Source organism: Amphiprion ocellaris, chromosome 23, assembly GCF_022539595.1.
Source record: "Amphiprion ocellaris isolate individual 3 ecotype Okinawa chromosome 23, ASM2253959v1, whole genome shotgun sequence".
NCBI classification, from domain to species: domain Eukaryota; kingdom Metazoa; phylum Chordata; class Actinopteri; family Pomacentridae; genus Amphiprion; species Amphiprion ocellaris.
The window spans coordinates 13,745,039-13,758,486 of NC_072788.1; the positions used below are offsets into that span (position 1 = coordinate 13,745,039).

Consider the following 13,448-nt stretch of genomic DNA (forward strand, 5'->3'; position numbering starts at 1 on the left):
CCTAGCCTTGTAATGTAAGAGCTGTAGTGATTCAGTGTTGGTAGATAAATAAATATATAAATGACAAATTGAACTTAATTGAAAATTCACACCTTCGTTCATTCATTCTTGCCAAGTTTCACACCTGAGCCTTTCCGACTGTCACAGGCCAGAATCTTGGCCGAGACTAAAGGTCCATAGCATTAACACATTTTCTCAAACACTGTTGCAGTTCTCAAAAAATTAAATCAAATCAGTTATTCTATTTGTCTTGCATTAAGCCCTCGCTACCTTCACCCAGTAACCCCGTTATGCAGTCAGTCGACCAATTATCAGCCAATATTCTGCATTTTTCCAATTTTACTGCAAATGTATATCGGTTCCACATAACAGTTATCAGTCTCATTGATTACTATTGACCAATATTGCTATTGGCCTTAAAAAAATATATTGGTCGACCCTTATTTTTTATCATAGGATATATTTTAGTGGTTCCTTTACAAGTTTAATTGGCAATAAACGCATATTTGTACCTTCATTTCCTTATTGTACCTGATTATGTTTCTCAGGTACTCGCCTCAGGCATCAAATCACTGCTGGCAGAAAAGATACAAATATAAAAACAGTATAAAAGATACCCAGCGCCTCGCGATATGAACTGGAAACGACTTAAGCGAACAGGCAACAGTGTTATACAATCACTTGAAAACAATATAATCCAAATTTTTTTGTTGCTTGTTGGTGTTTGTAGCAGGACTGAACAAAAACGGGAAAATAATGAATTTAGATTTGTGTGATACTGTGATTTGATTTATGGTATAAAAAAATATAATAAATTGAAGTTCATTTAATAGATTGACACTGGTTATCGAGCATCATCACATGACCTACCTTTAAATGTGTGAGGAGGATGGCATGAATTTTTAAACCCACTGACACCACAGTTGGAATTGTGAGTCAGATACACTGCAGCCTTTGGATTTTGTAATTGTTACAAATTGCGATTTTGAGCTGAAATCAATTACCTGTTGAGCTTAAATTAGCAATCTATTAAATCTTATAAAGTCAGTCTTTGGACAATTGTTTTCAACAAAACAAGATATTTTAACAAAGCAAATTCTTTTCGATATTGTATTTGTTTGTTTTTTAGCAGCCCTGTTTCCTCCCAGCGTGTTTTGCCTCCATCAGCAGTGAAGTAAACGAATCCAACATCTGTGACCACAGTGGGGTTGAAATGAGGAACTCTAATCCTCAGTTCAAACCTTATCTTTAATGACTCTAGACCTTAATGTCTTTAGACTTTAATGAGTCTGAGGCGTTCAATAACTAAAAAGTGAAATTACACAATATATTTGAGAGTAAAATAAAAACTTCTTGCTTAATGAGACGAGTAAAGCCAATATTTTGTGCACTTGTGGCCCAACAGTTACTCAAAGATTTTCTCCAGTGCTGCCTATTAGATAGATTTACAGCTCAACAAAGTCCAAATATAAAGCATTAACCGCAATGTGTGTCGTTCCTTCAGTCTAGCCGTCTATTTATATTCCGGCCTCATGCTCCTGCCCTGCTGTCACTCATCCTCTGTTGTAATAATACACCTTGTGAGCTTGAGATCAGTTTTCAAATGAATTATGCTGTTTGCATCTTAATATAAAAGCAAGAGAAGGAACAATAAAAAGATTCAGCACTGCTCTGCCAAATTGTTGACATCTTTACAGGCTCGATCCACTCAGCCAGGAGCTATTTTAAGCCTGTTGTTAGTGAGGAACCAAATGCTTGGTTTTTTTGCTGCCTGTAAGCATCGACAATGCGAGATATTGTTGACTCTCTCTCCTTTTTCTGTCTCTCATTCGTTCTTCCTCTATCTCTCCTCTCTCGCTGTCTTTGCCTGTGTCTGCTTATGTGTGCTCTGGATTTCATGCACAAGTTAATTTGTTTGAGCATATTTGTCTTTTGGCCTTGTGCATGTGTGTGTGTGCGTGTGTGTGACTGCCGATAAGCTTATTGAGGACCTCGGGATCAAAAACCACCCATGTGAGGTTTTAAGCCACACCAGCTCCCACCTTGTCACACTCAAATGCAAAAATCACACACTTTCAAAGTCACATACACAACATCCACAGATCAAAGCCCATTTAGCCATCGGTGTGGGAACACCTGTTTTTGTAGATTATTGTTTTCTTTTCTTTTTAAATGAAATGTGTGTTTGTACACTCACATCATGTGTGTGTCTGTGTTGAATGTTCTAAGTGTGGTCATAAATCTGCCAGCATCAAAGTGACCGGGGAATAAGTGGATGAAATAGGGTGAGGCTCACACACAAACACACACTGATCAAATACTGGTGTGTGTGTGTTTAACTCTTAGGTATTCTTGTTGCAGGTGTAGCACAATAACTGCTCAGTTTGATGTTTCTTTTTGTGCATTTGTGCAATTGTGGCAGCAGTTAGGTTCCATTAACCCTGCTGTTGTCTTCATTTATGGGCACCAAAAAATATTGTTTCCTTGTCTGAAAAAATACAAAAATTCAGCAAAAAAATTCCCCAAATTTCTGTAAATGTGCAAAATCTTCAGAAAATTTCAATAATTCCTTAAAAGTTTCCCTTTAAAGTTTTATTTTAAAAAAAAGACACCCAAATTTGGCAAGAAAATTCTTATAAATATTTTCAGAAAATAAGAAAAATCTTCCAAAAAATCCTAAAAATATCCAAAGTGATTACATATATATCAGTAAAACCTCGAATGTCTTCTTTAAGAACATTCACCAAAAAAAATCAACCAAAATCCAGCGAATTTCGCTGGATTTTGAATAATTTTTTTGTGAATGTTCTTAAAGAAACATTTTTTTAAACATTTTTTTTCCACCAAAAAATGTTGAAAAATTTCCCAAAAATATTGAAAATGTGGACATCAGAAGTTTCACTGTGAATATATATATTTTTTCCACATTTTCAATCTTTAAAAAGGGTCAATTTTGACCCGCAGGACAATAGGAGGGTTAAAGCAATTTTTGCTAATTTTTCTATAGATTTTCTATAGATATAGATTTTTTTTTAAATACTTGCAAAGTCTCAATCAGGCACCCGCAAGAAATGTTTTCTGGCACATAATAGAATAATAAGTATGATGTGAAGTGCCTAAATAATGATGCACAAGAGATTAAGGCGAGGACTGATCTAAAACCCACAAGTTCTCATCAGCACTCAGTGATTTTTTTTACAGGTCATACAGCAAGCAAATTGGAAATGAGCACACGTGGACGAAAAGCGCAACATCATGTCGCTTATTGTTATCTGGTCCCACTGTAGGTTCAACATTTCAGTTCTACATCTTTAAATTTTCTGTCAGAAAGCTCTCAGTCACATCGTCAGTCTTTCAGTCAAACTGTCAGACGTTTTTTTTCAAATTCCCGTTTCATTGCTGTCCTCTGCGTGACTGATAGCACTGCTGTGTAGCAACTGTTTATCTTGGTCTTGCCATCAAACGCAGCTTGTGATATTTTTGGAAATTCGTCAAACAATATGCAGCTTGTCCTCTTTAGTTTTTACACAGTTATTATGTAATTGTTCTGTGATAATGTGGCTTAGAACAAGCGGTTCTTCGGAAGATCTAGACTGAAGGTGCTTTTAGGTGTTCCAATGAAATGTCAGAAAAATGGACTCATTATCTAAACTCATTGTTATTCTATATTGGCTTTCAGTGGAATAATAAAACGACAGGGTGGTTATATTGAGTTATCATTGTGAAAAATTTATTTCCTACAAAATGACAACAAAATTAATGTTTTTATTTGATAAGCTTTGAGAATTGTGCGTGATGTGACAAGCTTTAATATCTCACTGCTTTCACCTGCTGAACGCTAAGCAGTTTCTGTGTGCTTTTGTGACATTTTTACTCACTGTGGGCTCATTTTTCACTACAATAAAACCCTGCACTTCTATGGAAACAAAACACCCATTGCTGGGACCAAAAAGACCTCAAAAATGTCTTTTATGTAGTATAGCAAATTTATAATGCCATAAATCCTTAAATAAATGGAAAAAAAGGTTGGATTTCTTTATTTATATTCTACAATTATTGAAAAAAATGGATGTCATGTTTTCCTAACTTCACACAGGTGTTACCAGTAATGGAAGAAATAGTGACTCATGTCTTTTTTTTTTTTTTTTTTTAATTTGCTTCCATACTCAACTGCTCTGTGTCTGCACAGCCTGCAGTTCAGCCTAATCGTCCCTAAATATTTGTCACGTGGTTGTTGGTCACAGAAGAGTCACTAATCTTAAAACAAGTCATGTAGAATAAAGGGACTATCACAATTGGAAGCTTATGTTTAGTTAAGTTTCCCAGCCAAATGAAACATCACATGCATTTTGGTTTGGGAGGTTAATATGATTTTCTATCTTGTTGCATTCATTGAAATTGGGCGATTATTTGTAACAATATCTTGATGCCGTCACCCAAGCCCACTAAGGGTACCTGCATTAACTCACATGAGGCATGAGTGGCACCTTTGTTGCTACATGCTGTACATCCCTGATTACCAGAATCCAAATTTGAGTACCAACTTTCGATTTTAGCTATCAGTACTGAAAAGATTCATCTGATTGGTGCATTTTTAATGATGCTATTTTACTTAATTCAGCTGAGTTTTAGATGCTTTTAATTTTCAGTCAGTTTAGTAGGAATGGTTCACATTCGTTGGCCTGAAATGCTCCTAGCACTGTGATGAAATCTGTATTGATTCAGAATACCAATTCTGTCATCTCTTAGATATTGGATCCCACTGTGTGCATGTTGCTCTCTGTCCAAAATAAGGAGGCCCAGCTGTGTATCAAGGACAAACTAATCCATGTAATGGAATGATAATGAGTTTGGAGGAGAGGAGCAGGGGAGGCTAATAAAGAAGGAGGGTAAGACTGTTACTCTTTTTGTCAGCGACTGAACCATTGATCACAATTACTGAGAGGAGGAGGGAACGTGGACGTTACTTAAGAAAGAAGACGGGGCGGAGCGGGTGGAGAGGAGTTGAGTTACTGTTATATAATGAAAGGAGGACAGCGGTTGTTAGTATCTTTAAGTAAGAGAGGAGGCGAAACCTTGGTGACAGGAGAGAACAAAGTTGACGGACAGCATGAGAAAGAGGATGAGGAGCATGAAGATGGAAAATAAGTGGAGGAAGTTTAGGGAGTCAGATGGGAGCGACGGGTGAGTAAGTCAGCTTTTAACCCTCCTTAAAGAAAATAAATGAGAGGACACAGCCTGAAGGTTGGTGCAAAGATTGTTTTCCCTCCATACTGTGTACTTATCATGTTGTTTTGCTTGTGTGACACGGCAAGGTCACACCTCCCATGACAGGCTGTTGTCATGGGAACCATAGGCACCTGCCTCTTAAAGCCACAGGCGTTCACAAACACACACACACTCACACACTTACACTCACAGCCTCACATTCTTCTAAAGTCACATCTTGACATTTCTTATGCTTCAACATGTCATCCATATTCATTTCCATCACTTTGGCACCCGCTTGCCATTGAAGACCTCCACTGTAGCTTAACCCTTACATTTTCCCTTAAGGAGCTCTAAGGTTTTTAAAACAGTATCAGCTTGCTCTAAAGTCTGCATTAATCAAATGATAATCACACTGAGAAAAATTGAACAAGGTTTGGATACACTGCATAAGTTTGTAATGAGGTTCAATTAATCTGGGACTGGAATGATTAGTTTTAAAGAAAACATTATGAATCATTCATTTGTTAAGCAAAAATATATTGTGGTTTTAAAAAAGTGAAGAATTTGCTGTAAATTTTTCGATAATATCAGAACACAATGAGTCTCCAGCCTTCCTGGCAGCTTGTGAATCACCAAAGTGATTCATTTTCATTCTTAGGGAGAAAATCGATGTCTCTAACAGCTCTCATGGCTCCATTAGTTAACAGCCAAACCACAGGCGATAACTTCATGTTTGAAATAAGGAAAAAGTCAAGGAAGTGTGTAGGCTACAACACATGGGAACCATGAATTTCTACAAAATTTTAACACAAATGTTTCATCAAAGAGATGTTGCTGAATTTCCCTGATCATATGAAAGTTTGGCAGTATAGAAAAAGTCAGAGGATTAACAAAGTCAGTAAGGTTCATCCACTGGACACCCTGCATGACTGTGGAGGATTTTATGGCAGTTCATCAATAGCTGTTGAAGTATTTCAGTCTGTTAGTAAGTTTTCTAAAGGCCAATATGCACTGTCTTCCCTAGAGCTTCTAAAATGTGAGAATTTTCTAATACATTGTTTGCACTCACATAATGTAATAAATTGGTAATTTTTTCTGCATAAAGAGGTGCTTTAAGTTTTTTTTCTAACAATAATTCCAGTTCTCCAGAAGCTTAAATGCCAAAAATGTTGCATTGCATGAAAGTATGAGCGACATTTGTCCCTATTTTAGGACTGAAGATTTTTTGGTTAATTGTTAAATCTGTCATTTGAATGATGAATCAATAAAGTGAGTTCTAAATGAGTCATAGGAAGATATTTTTCACGGCCTACTTTGCTTTTTCTTAGTTTAGATTGTTTTATGGCTTAACTTGTGCACACGCTGCATTTGTCATCTCTTTCGACAGACACTGGCCTTTCCAGAATATCAGAGGTCAGTCTTCCCACAGACGTTATCGAACCACTCTCTACCTCCGTCAGCTCCCTCTTTCATCCACCCATGCCTTCTCCCCTGTACAAATCAACAAAGAAATGGCAGTGACTGCTGGGAAAACACAAGGCGTTGTCAGTCAAAGGGGTATTAAACATTTATTCAGCAGTGGTGAATGAGACTGAGAGGTCTTCTTCAGTTTGTCCTATAGAACCGAGGAGAGGTACTGTGACGAACCGATGTACTCAGAAAACTGTAGAGGACACTCACCCTGCAGACAGGGGTCTCAACATTTGCTGTTTTATTATGTAATATCCAGTGACCGTAATAGGGCTTCACAGCATAAAATATGAGCACAGATGAAGCTCTCACAATAAACTGGCCAACTAAAGATGCATCAGATCAATTTTTCCATCCGTCAGAATCCTCGAAGGAAGCCAATTTTTCATCTGTCTATCATCAATATAGGCAAAATAATCTCAACTCAAGCTTCACTTACTTGCTTTTCCTGGAATTTTGAACCATATTGCGTGGTATTCATTAACAGTTCTACTTTGCTCATTTGCAATTAAACTCTAGATGCTCAAACTTCTCATTATCCTGAACTTGACATGATGACAGACCAAGGTTAAAACACCCTAAAAAAATTGATAAATAAATCTATTTCAAATTTACTTCTACTTTAAGAAAAAAAATACATTAAAAAAGGGCCTTTTTCAGAATACCAAAACAAAAATTTTAAATGATAACTAGACATTTTTGCTTGATAAATGTCTTTAAAAATTCGTATTATTTACTTTATATACTGCCAATCAATTAATCATTGATGTCAAATGGTGAAAAGATGCTAAAAAGGCATTGAACATTCAAGACTCACTGCAAGAAAACTGCATCACATCTTTGTCATAAACATAATTGTATTTATTTGTGACCAGCATAAAACCAGTTGTAGATTTTTAGAGAAAAATGCATGACTTCCTCATCAGAGCCAATACCAATAACAATTTTTAGGTTGTAAAATATAGCTGGAAAGTTAATTGCAAGAAAGATAATCACTTTCACTTTTTCGCAATGTATTTCACAAACCAGCAACTTACTGTGATGACGCCATTTGACTCCGCACCACTGTGTACTTTGCTGCATGTCCTGCAGAGAATGTTGTATCTATCTGAATTATCCCCAGATTCTTTTTCTGCATTATGTTGTGTAAAAATTAGAAAGAAATAAAAGTTTGCACGTCAGACAATATAGACACCAATATATTGTAATAGACCAATATTATCCCAGTAAGGCTCTATTTGTGGCGTTATCTGTGGCTTTTTGAGTGTATTTGGAAGATGGCTTATTGCTGCCATCCTTCCAACTATGTTGCCCAAAACTAGATCCAAATTTAGCCAATAACAGCCAAAGTCAAGTCAACACAGAGCCAAGCACAGTGCACTCCTACTCTCCTTTTCTTTGGAACCAGGTCTTGTAAAACTGCCAAGATACACATTAGAAGAAGTGAAACAAGCGTGTTGCAAGGAAAAATGTGTTGGCATGTTTTCAAGGGAAGAAGTTGGTTTTCCTAATAGATTAGGAGCTAATCTGCAGCTTCTTTTAGGCGCTTCCACATCAGCTTTCACATTCGGTTGTGGCGGCTGCGGCTTGGTTCAGACGCTGTGAATGATGCTGTTGAAACAGAGATAAATCTGTGTGTTTTATTGATCAAATGATGTCAAACATGCTGTTTCTTTACAGCTGCTCCTGTGATCTTACATCCTTGACATGATGTGTTGTTTTACAGTCGCACAGGTATCAACTCTCAGATGTGAGACGGAGCAGAACTTGCTCCAGCAGCACCTGTTAATACTTTTGACACTTAGTTCAAACCTCTGGTTGTCAAACGGGTGAGACTAGCAGCATGAAATGACACGAGGAAGTTTAGACAACCATTGGAATGCTTTTCATGGCTTTTTTAGTGCACTTTGGAATTATTCCTACTTCACACTTCATTGAGCACAAATGTCTAAGATAAATGTCACACCCTGTTAGACCTCCCAGCCTGTAAGAACAGACAGCTTTTTTTTTTTTTTTTTTGCCTTTAAAGGCTCAGATCAACAGTGTTTCTCTTATTGTCAAGAAATGCCACACAAATAAACAATTAAATACAATGCAGTTGATCCAAAGGCCTCTCAGTAACAACAAAAAATTAAGAAAGAAAAACTTTTCTACTACCACTGATTCCAATTGAATTATTGCAATTAACATAACATATCCGAGGTTTTGCAACACATAGATGAAGTTATTCCTACACTGTCATTTTATGACCCAAATATCAATATAAAAAACAGATTTGGCTCCAAAAGATTTAGATCCTGTTTGGAATTAATCAAAATCGTGGCTTAGCTAGCCTCCCCGGAAGACAAATTGGTTTGTTGTTTTTTTTCCATTATGCATCGGAGCCTATAATTATATCCCAGCTGTTGCAGTGTAGAAGCAGGTTTGTAATTATTTATGCAAGAAGCTGTGCCGAAGCTGTGTTCTCGTATTATTATTCTTTAAAGCACATCAGAACCCTTCTGTGTGGACTAGCAGAAGCTGCTCTGCTTCTCGCCATCATACGCTGACTTATTTATATTTGAGCCGTCCTCTGCTCTTGTCTGGTCTTGTGTTCCGATTGACAGTAATGTGCGGCGACTGCTGAGGTGTAGCGACAGGCTGTCGAGGAGACGGGATACGAGTGAGAAGTGGAGCATAGAGGAAGTGTTGGTGGCAGGCAGACTGTTTTGACCTTTACCATGTGATTCCCCTCCTCAGCTGTGGTGACTGGTACTGTAACCGTGTGGCAGCGAGGGCCGGAGCTGTGCTTCTCCTACGAAGGGGTTTACAGTAAAGAGTGACGCTGTGGTAGAAGTGTTGGAAAATGAATAAAAACAGGCTTGTCTTTGTTCATGCGAGGTTTATCTTTGTGTTGCTGTTATCAGTAGTTTCCTTTGTGAAGAAATGTTTGCTCCTCAACCTGCCAGTGGGAAAGAATGAAGCTGAATGTCTGCATGCCGCTGTAACGGAAAGCTTGTTTTCTGGCTTTTGCAGAAGCAGACTTGGCAGAAATCCCACTGGTGCTTGCATCCATTTACTGCGCAACAATGAAGTACCATTTGGCTATTTATCGTGAGTTTATCTCAAGGGAAATTTTACAATTTATGCAGCTGTTCCACCATGCAACTAATAAATTGCTGAACTAGTTTTGCGCTACAATACACCTAATTACTCAGATAATTGAGAGGTTCTACATGGATTTTTAACCTTTTTGCAGTACTGATTCTGCACAGATTGGAGGGACTGAACGGTGAACACTGTCTGTATGACGTCTTATTTGAGTCTTGATTCATCATATTCCCTGTTCGAGGAGTTTTAGAACCCTCAAAAAGCCATAACCCACAGCTATGATGTCCGATGATGAAGGTCCCAGCGGTGCCGTAAACGTTTACTGTCTTGTCAGCTGCATGATTGATCACAGGATGGGAGGAAGACGCGACAGAGCGGGTACAGCACACGATACCCTTCTCATGTGTGCCGACCGACACAATACAGAGATGTGTTAGAACTGACAAAATGCATTTAATTCAAAAGGATGTTTTAATGTACAGGACATTTTGTAGCTTCACTACAACTGAAAATCAAACTGCTATTTCCAGAGGAAATCGAGGAATAGACTGTCAATCTAAACGAGCAGTGGACAAAATAATAGGAGCGCATTCAGTGCAAACGGCAGCTCTTCAATCACAAACTAGAGCATCAAACATGATTGCACACTTAAATATCCATCATCACAGTTCCATTTATAGCTGCACTGTTGTTGTTGGGCTTTAGTATATTGACGTTTCCTCTAGTTGTGTCCACAGCCCACGTGTTACTCTGTGTGTTATTTACACTCCACATAGGGGAAACTAGAATTCAGCACATTTTTGATGTCAAACAGAATGGTTCTGTATTACCTAGTATCAGAAAAGGCCTTCAAAGTGTTGTGACATTTTCATTTTTTATTTCATCAAGTTGTGATTTAAAAAAGAAATTTGACAGTTTCTGAATATTTTATGCAGATAAAGTAATTTTAAGATTTAATATGTGACGACCAGTTTTTTTTTTTTTAATGGAATCCCTGCAGATTTTTTTTTTTTTTTTTTTAGAATAATGCATCCAAATAATGTATCATTATATATCAACAGCAATAATTACTGCAAACATTATCATTGGGGATAGTATAGTATTATTAAAGTATGAGGATTAGTACTCTCATATTGCTAAGCGGTCCTTATAAAGGATTTTACTTTGTGGCTGGGTTGTGCCGCAAAATAAAACTACAATAATTCTACATTTTGTGAATTGATCTTTTATCCAATTTCTCAATGTTTAACCCTCTGAACATCAAGCAGTGTCAGGATGTTTTGTTTTTTTTTTACATCTGTCACATTTTTACTCACTGTGTGTGGATTTTTCACTGCAGTATAAAGTCCTGTACCTGCAATGAAACAGATCAACCATGACTAGAAGTACAGAGGTCAAAAACATCAGTTTTGTATAGTGAGAGTAGTGTAAATAAAAACATGAAAACTGAGTTTCTATGATGATTTGTTGTGCAAAAATTGAAAACACCTAGAATAAATGTGTACAACCTTTTTCCAAGTATTAGAAAAATATCTGGCTCTACATACTATAGATATTTTCGTATTTACATTTTTTTAAATCTCTACAACTTGGCCTCTTTTCACACTGCTCATCTGTGCATAGATATTTCACCATACTGAATGTATCTTCTAACAAATTACTGATTAGTAAGCACAACCGCAGTTCATCCAAAAAATCCCTGAATGGTTGTGCAGAGATTTTTACATTTTTTTACCACATATGTTTAACGTTAATGTTTAATTTTAAATTTTAAGCTTACATTTGTTTAGTTTTTTTCCCAACAGTACTGCATAATTATTAGTTTAAGACTGAAAGTTGAAAACTCTGCAATTCTGCCAGTTTTTACTGGCATCAATGGTGTAATTTTAGCATTTTTTTCAAAGACTACATGCTTTTCAAACCCACAGGTGGGTTATAGGGTTGATTTTGAAAGGCAGCGGTACAAAAGTCACACTGTTGCACTCTCCAAGTGCTGTGTTTTTCCTCTCTCCTCACGCTCATCCGTTTTCTCCCCTCGCCTCCCTAATGGCCTACCTCAGGTGCTTCAGTCCCATCCCAAATCGACCCCTGGCACCGGGCCTCTTCTGCCTCCTCTCCACCTTGATTCTTTCCACTCACGTCCAGCAGGTGTAAGCAGAAGCTGCACTTAGCTGCCCTTTCAGTGCGAGAGGAAAAAAAAAAAGAATTTGTTATTATTCATAGGTTTAGCCTCTCCTGGACACTTTGATCTTGGGTTTGAGGAGAAAAGGCCTTGCTGTGTTTGTCACCGAGTTTTCCAGCAGTTGCGTCAGCAGTCGAGGCCACTTGTCCATTCCACTGTTTGGGATGGGAGCACTTGAAGAAAGATGAAAGGCAGCGAGTGGGGTGGAGCTGGTGGAAGGTTCAGGTGAGATGAGAGGGAGCTCAGGGCGCAGAGGTGTGTTTGGACCAGGAGTGCAATTTTTCTGTCCACTCTGGCTGCCTTTAATCTTTATAGCTGTCATAAGGAGTGAAGCTTGAGTGTGTGCGTTTGTGTAGCAGCACTTCGTGTAACCTCCATCCTGTCTGGTGTATCGATCCATGCAGGGCTTTGGTGATTTTTCCTGATTTTGTTGGTTTCGACTTTCTTTTCTGTCACCCAAAACATGTAGAAAGCATTATTGACTTCTTTTTTTTTTTTTACTATTTTTCTTCAAACTGCCCTGGGAAAAAAGCCCTTTTATCTTTTTCTCTTCGCAGTGTCAGACAGTTCATCTCTTTCTCAACACGTTGTGTCAGCCTCTGTCATCGCCACGTCTCTGTTCTCCCTGTTGATGTCTCCCTCAATTTTCATGTTTCGCTCTCCCTCCCTCCCTCTGTCTCCCCTCTTTTTGTCTGACTCTGTGTTGTTTCCTCCTCTCTGCATTCACGGCTCTTTTTACATCTCTATTTTTGTTTGTCATTTTCTTTTTGTTCTCTTGTTTTTTTTCTCTCTCTGGTCTTTTGTCAGCCTGTCTGTCTTCTGCACATAATTCTGTGACATGATGTTTTTTTCTGTATCTTTGTTGTTTTTTTCATTTCTCTATTTCCCAACTCGTCTAGTCGAGCGGGTCACTTTCTGTCTCCTGAGCCCCGGAGATGAATTATTGAACAGACTGACCCCTGGCTGCACAGCTGCTGTTTGGGTGTGATGCGTGTGTGTGTTTTCTCTCGTTCAATTTCAGTCCTTTAAGTGCATCTGGTCTTGATTTCTTCTCGTAATTTTGAGCAATTGAATGTTTCTGTCTGTGCATCTATGTTGCGTTTGCCTAGTGTGAGTCTGTGCTTCTGTTTTTCTGTGGAAACACATGGCTGAAGTTCAAGTTTTACAAATTTGTTTCTTCGGTGTTTCTCAAATGGAAGACATCCAGTGTAATTTTTGTGTGTGTTTGCATGCGCTGATGCAAGTGTTGGCTTCAGTTGGAATAAGGACAGTTTTAGCTTCTGTAAAAATAGAAAACCACTTTCAGTCCCTTTGTGGGTTGGATTGAATCTTTTTTTAGCAGCTTGTCATCAGATAAAACACATAGTTGCACTGAATACCTTTTTTAAAGCCACTTTTCATTTTAGATTCACCTCTTACAATTCAAGTGATCCTGCCTGTGAATCATGCCTCTTGAGAGACAGAAAGTGAAGATGGAGTAGAAAAGGAATGGATT

The 13,448-nt window shown here is 37.9% G+C and overlaps 1 protein-coding gene across 1 annotated transcript in view; it reads left to right on the forward strand.

Moving 5' to 3' along the window:
- The window catches only part of LOC111575354 (phosphofurin acidic cluster sorting protein 1), a 76,029-nt gene that overhangs the window by 28,974 nt on the left and 33,607 nt on the right, over positions 1-13,448 (forward strand). The gene's annotated exons all lie outside the window — the stretch shown is intronic.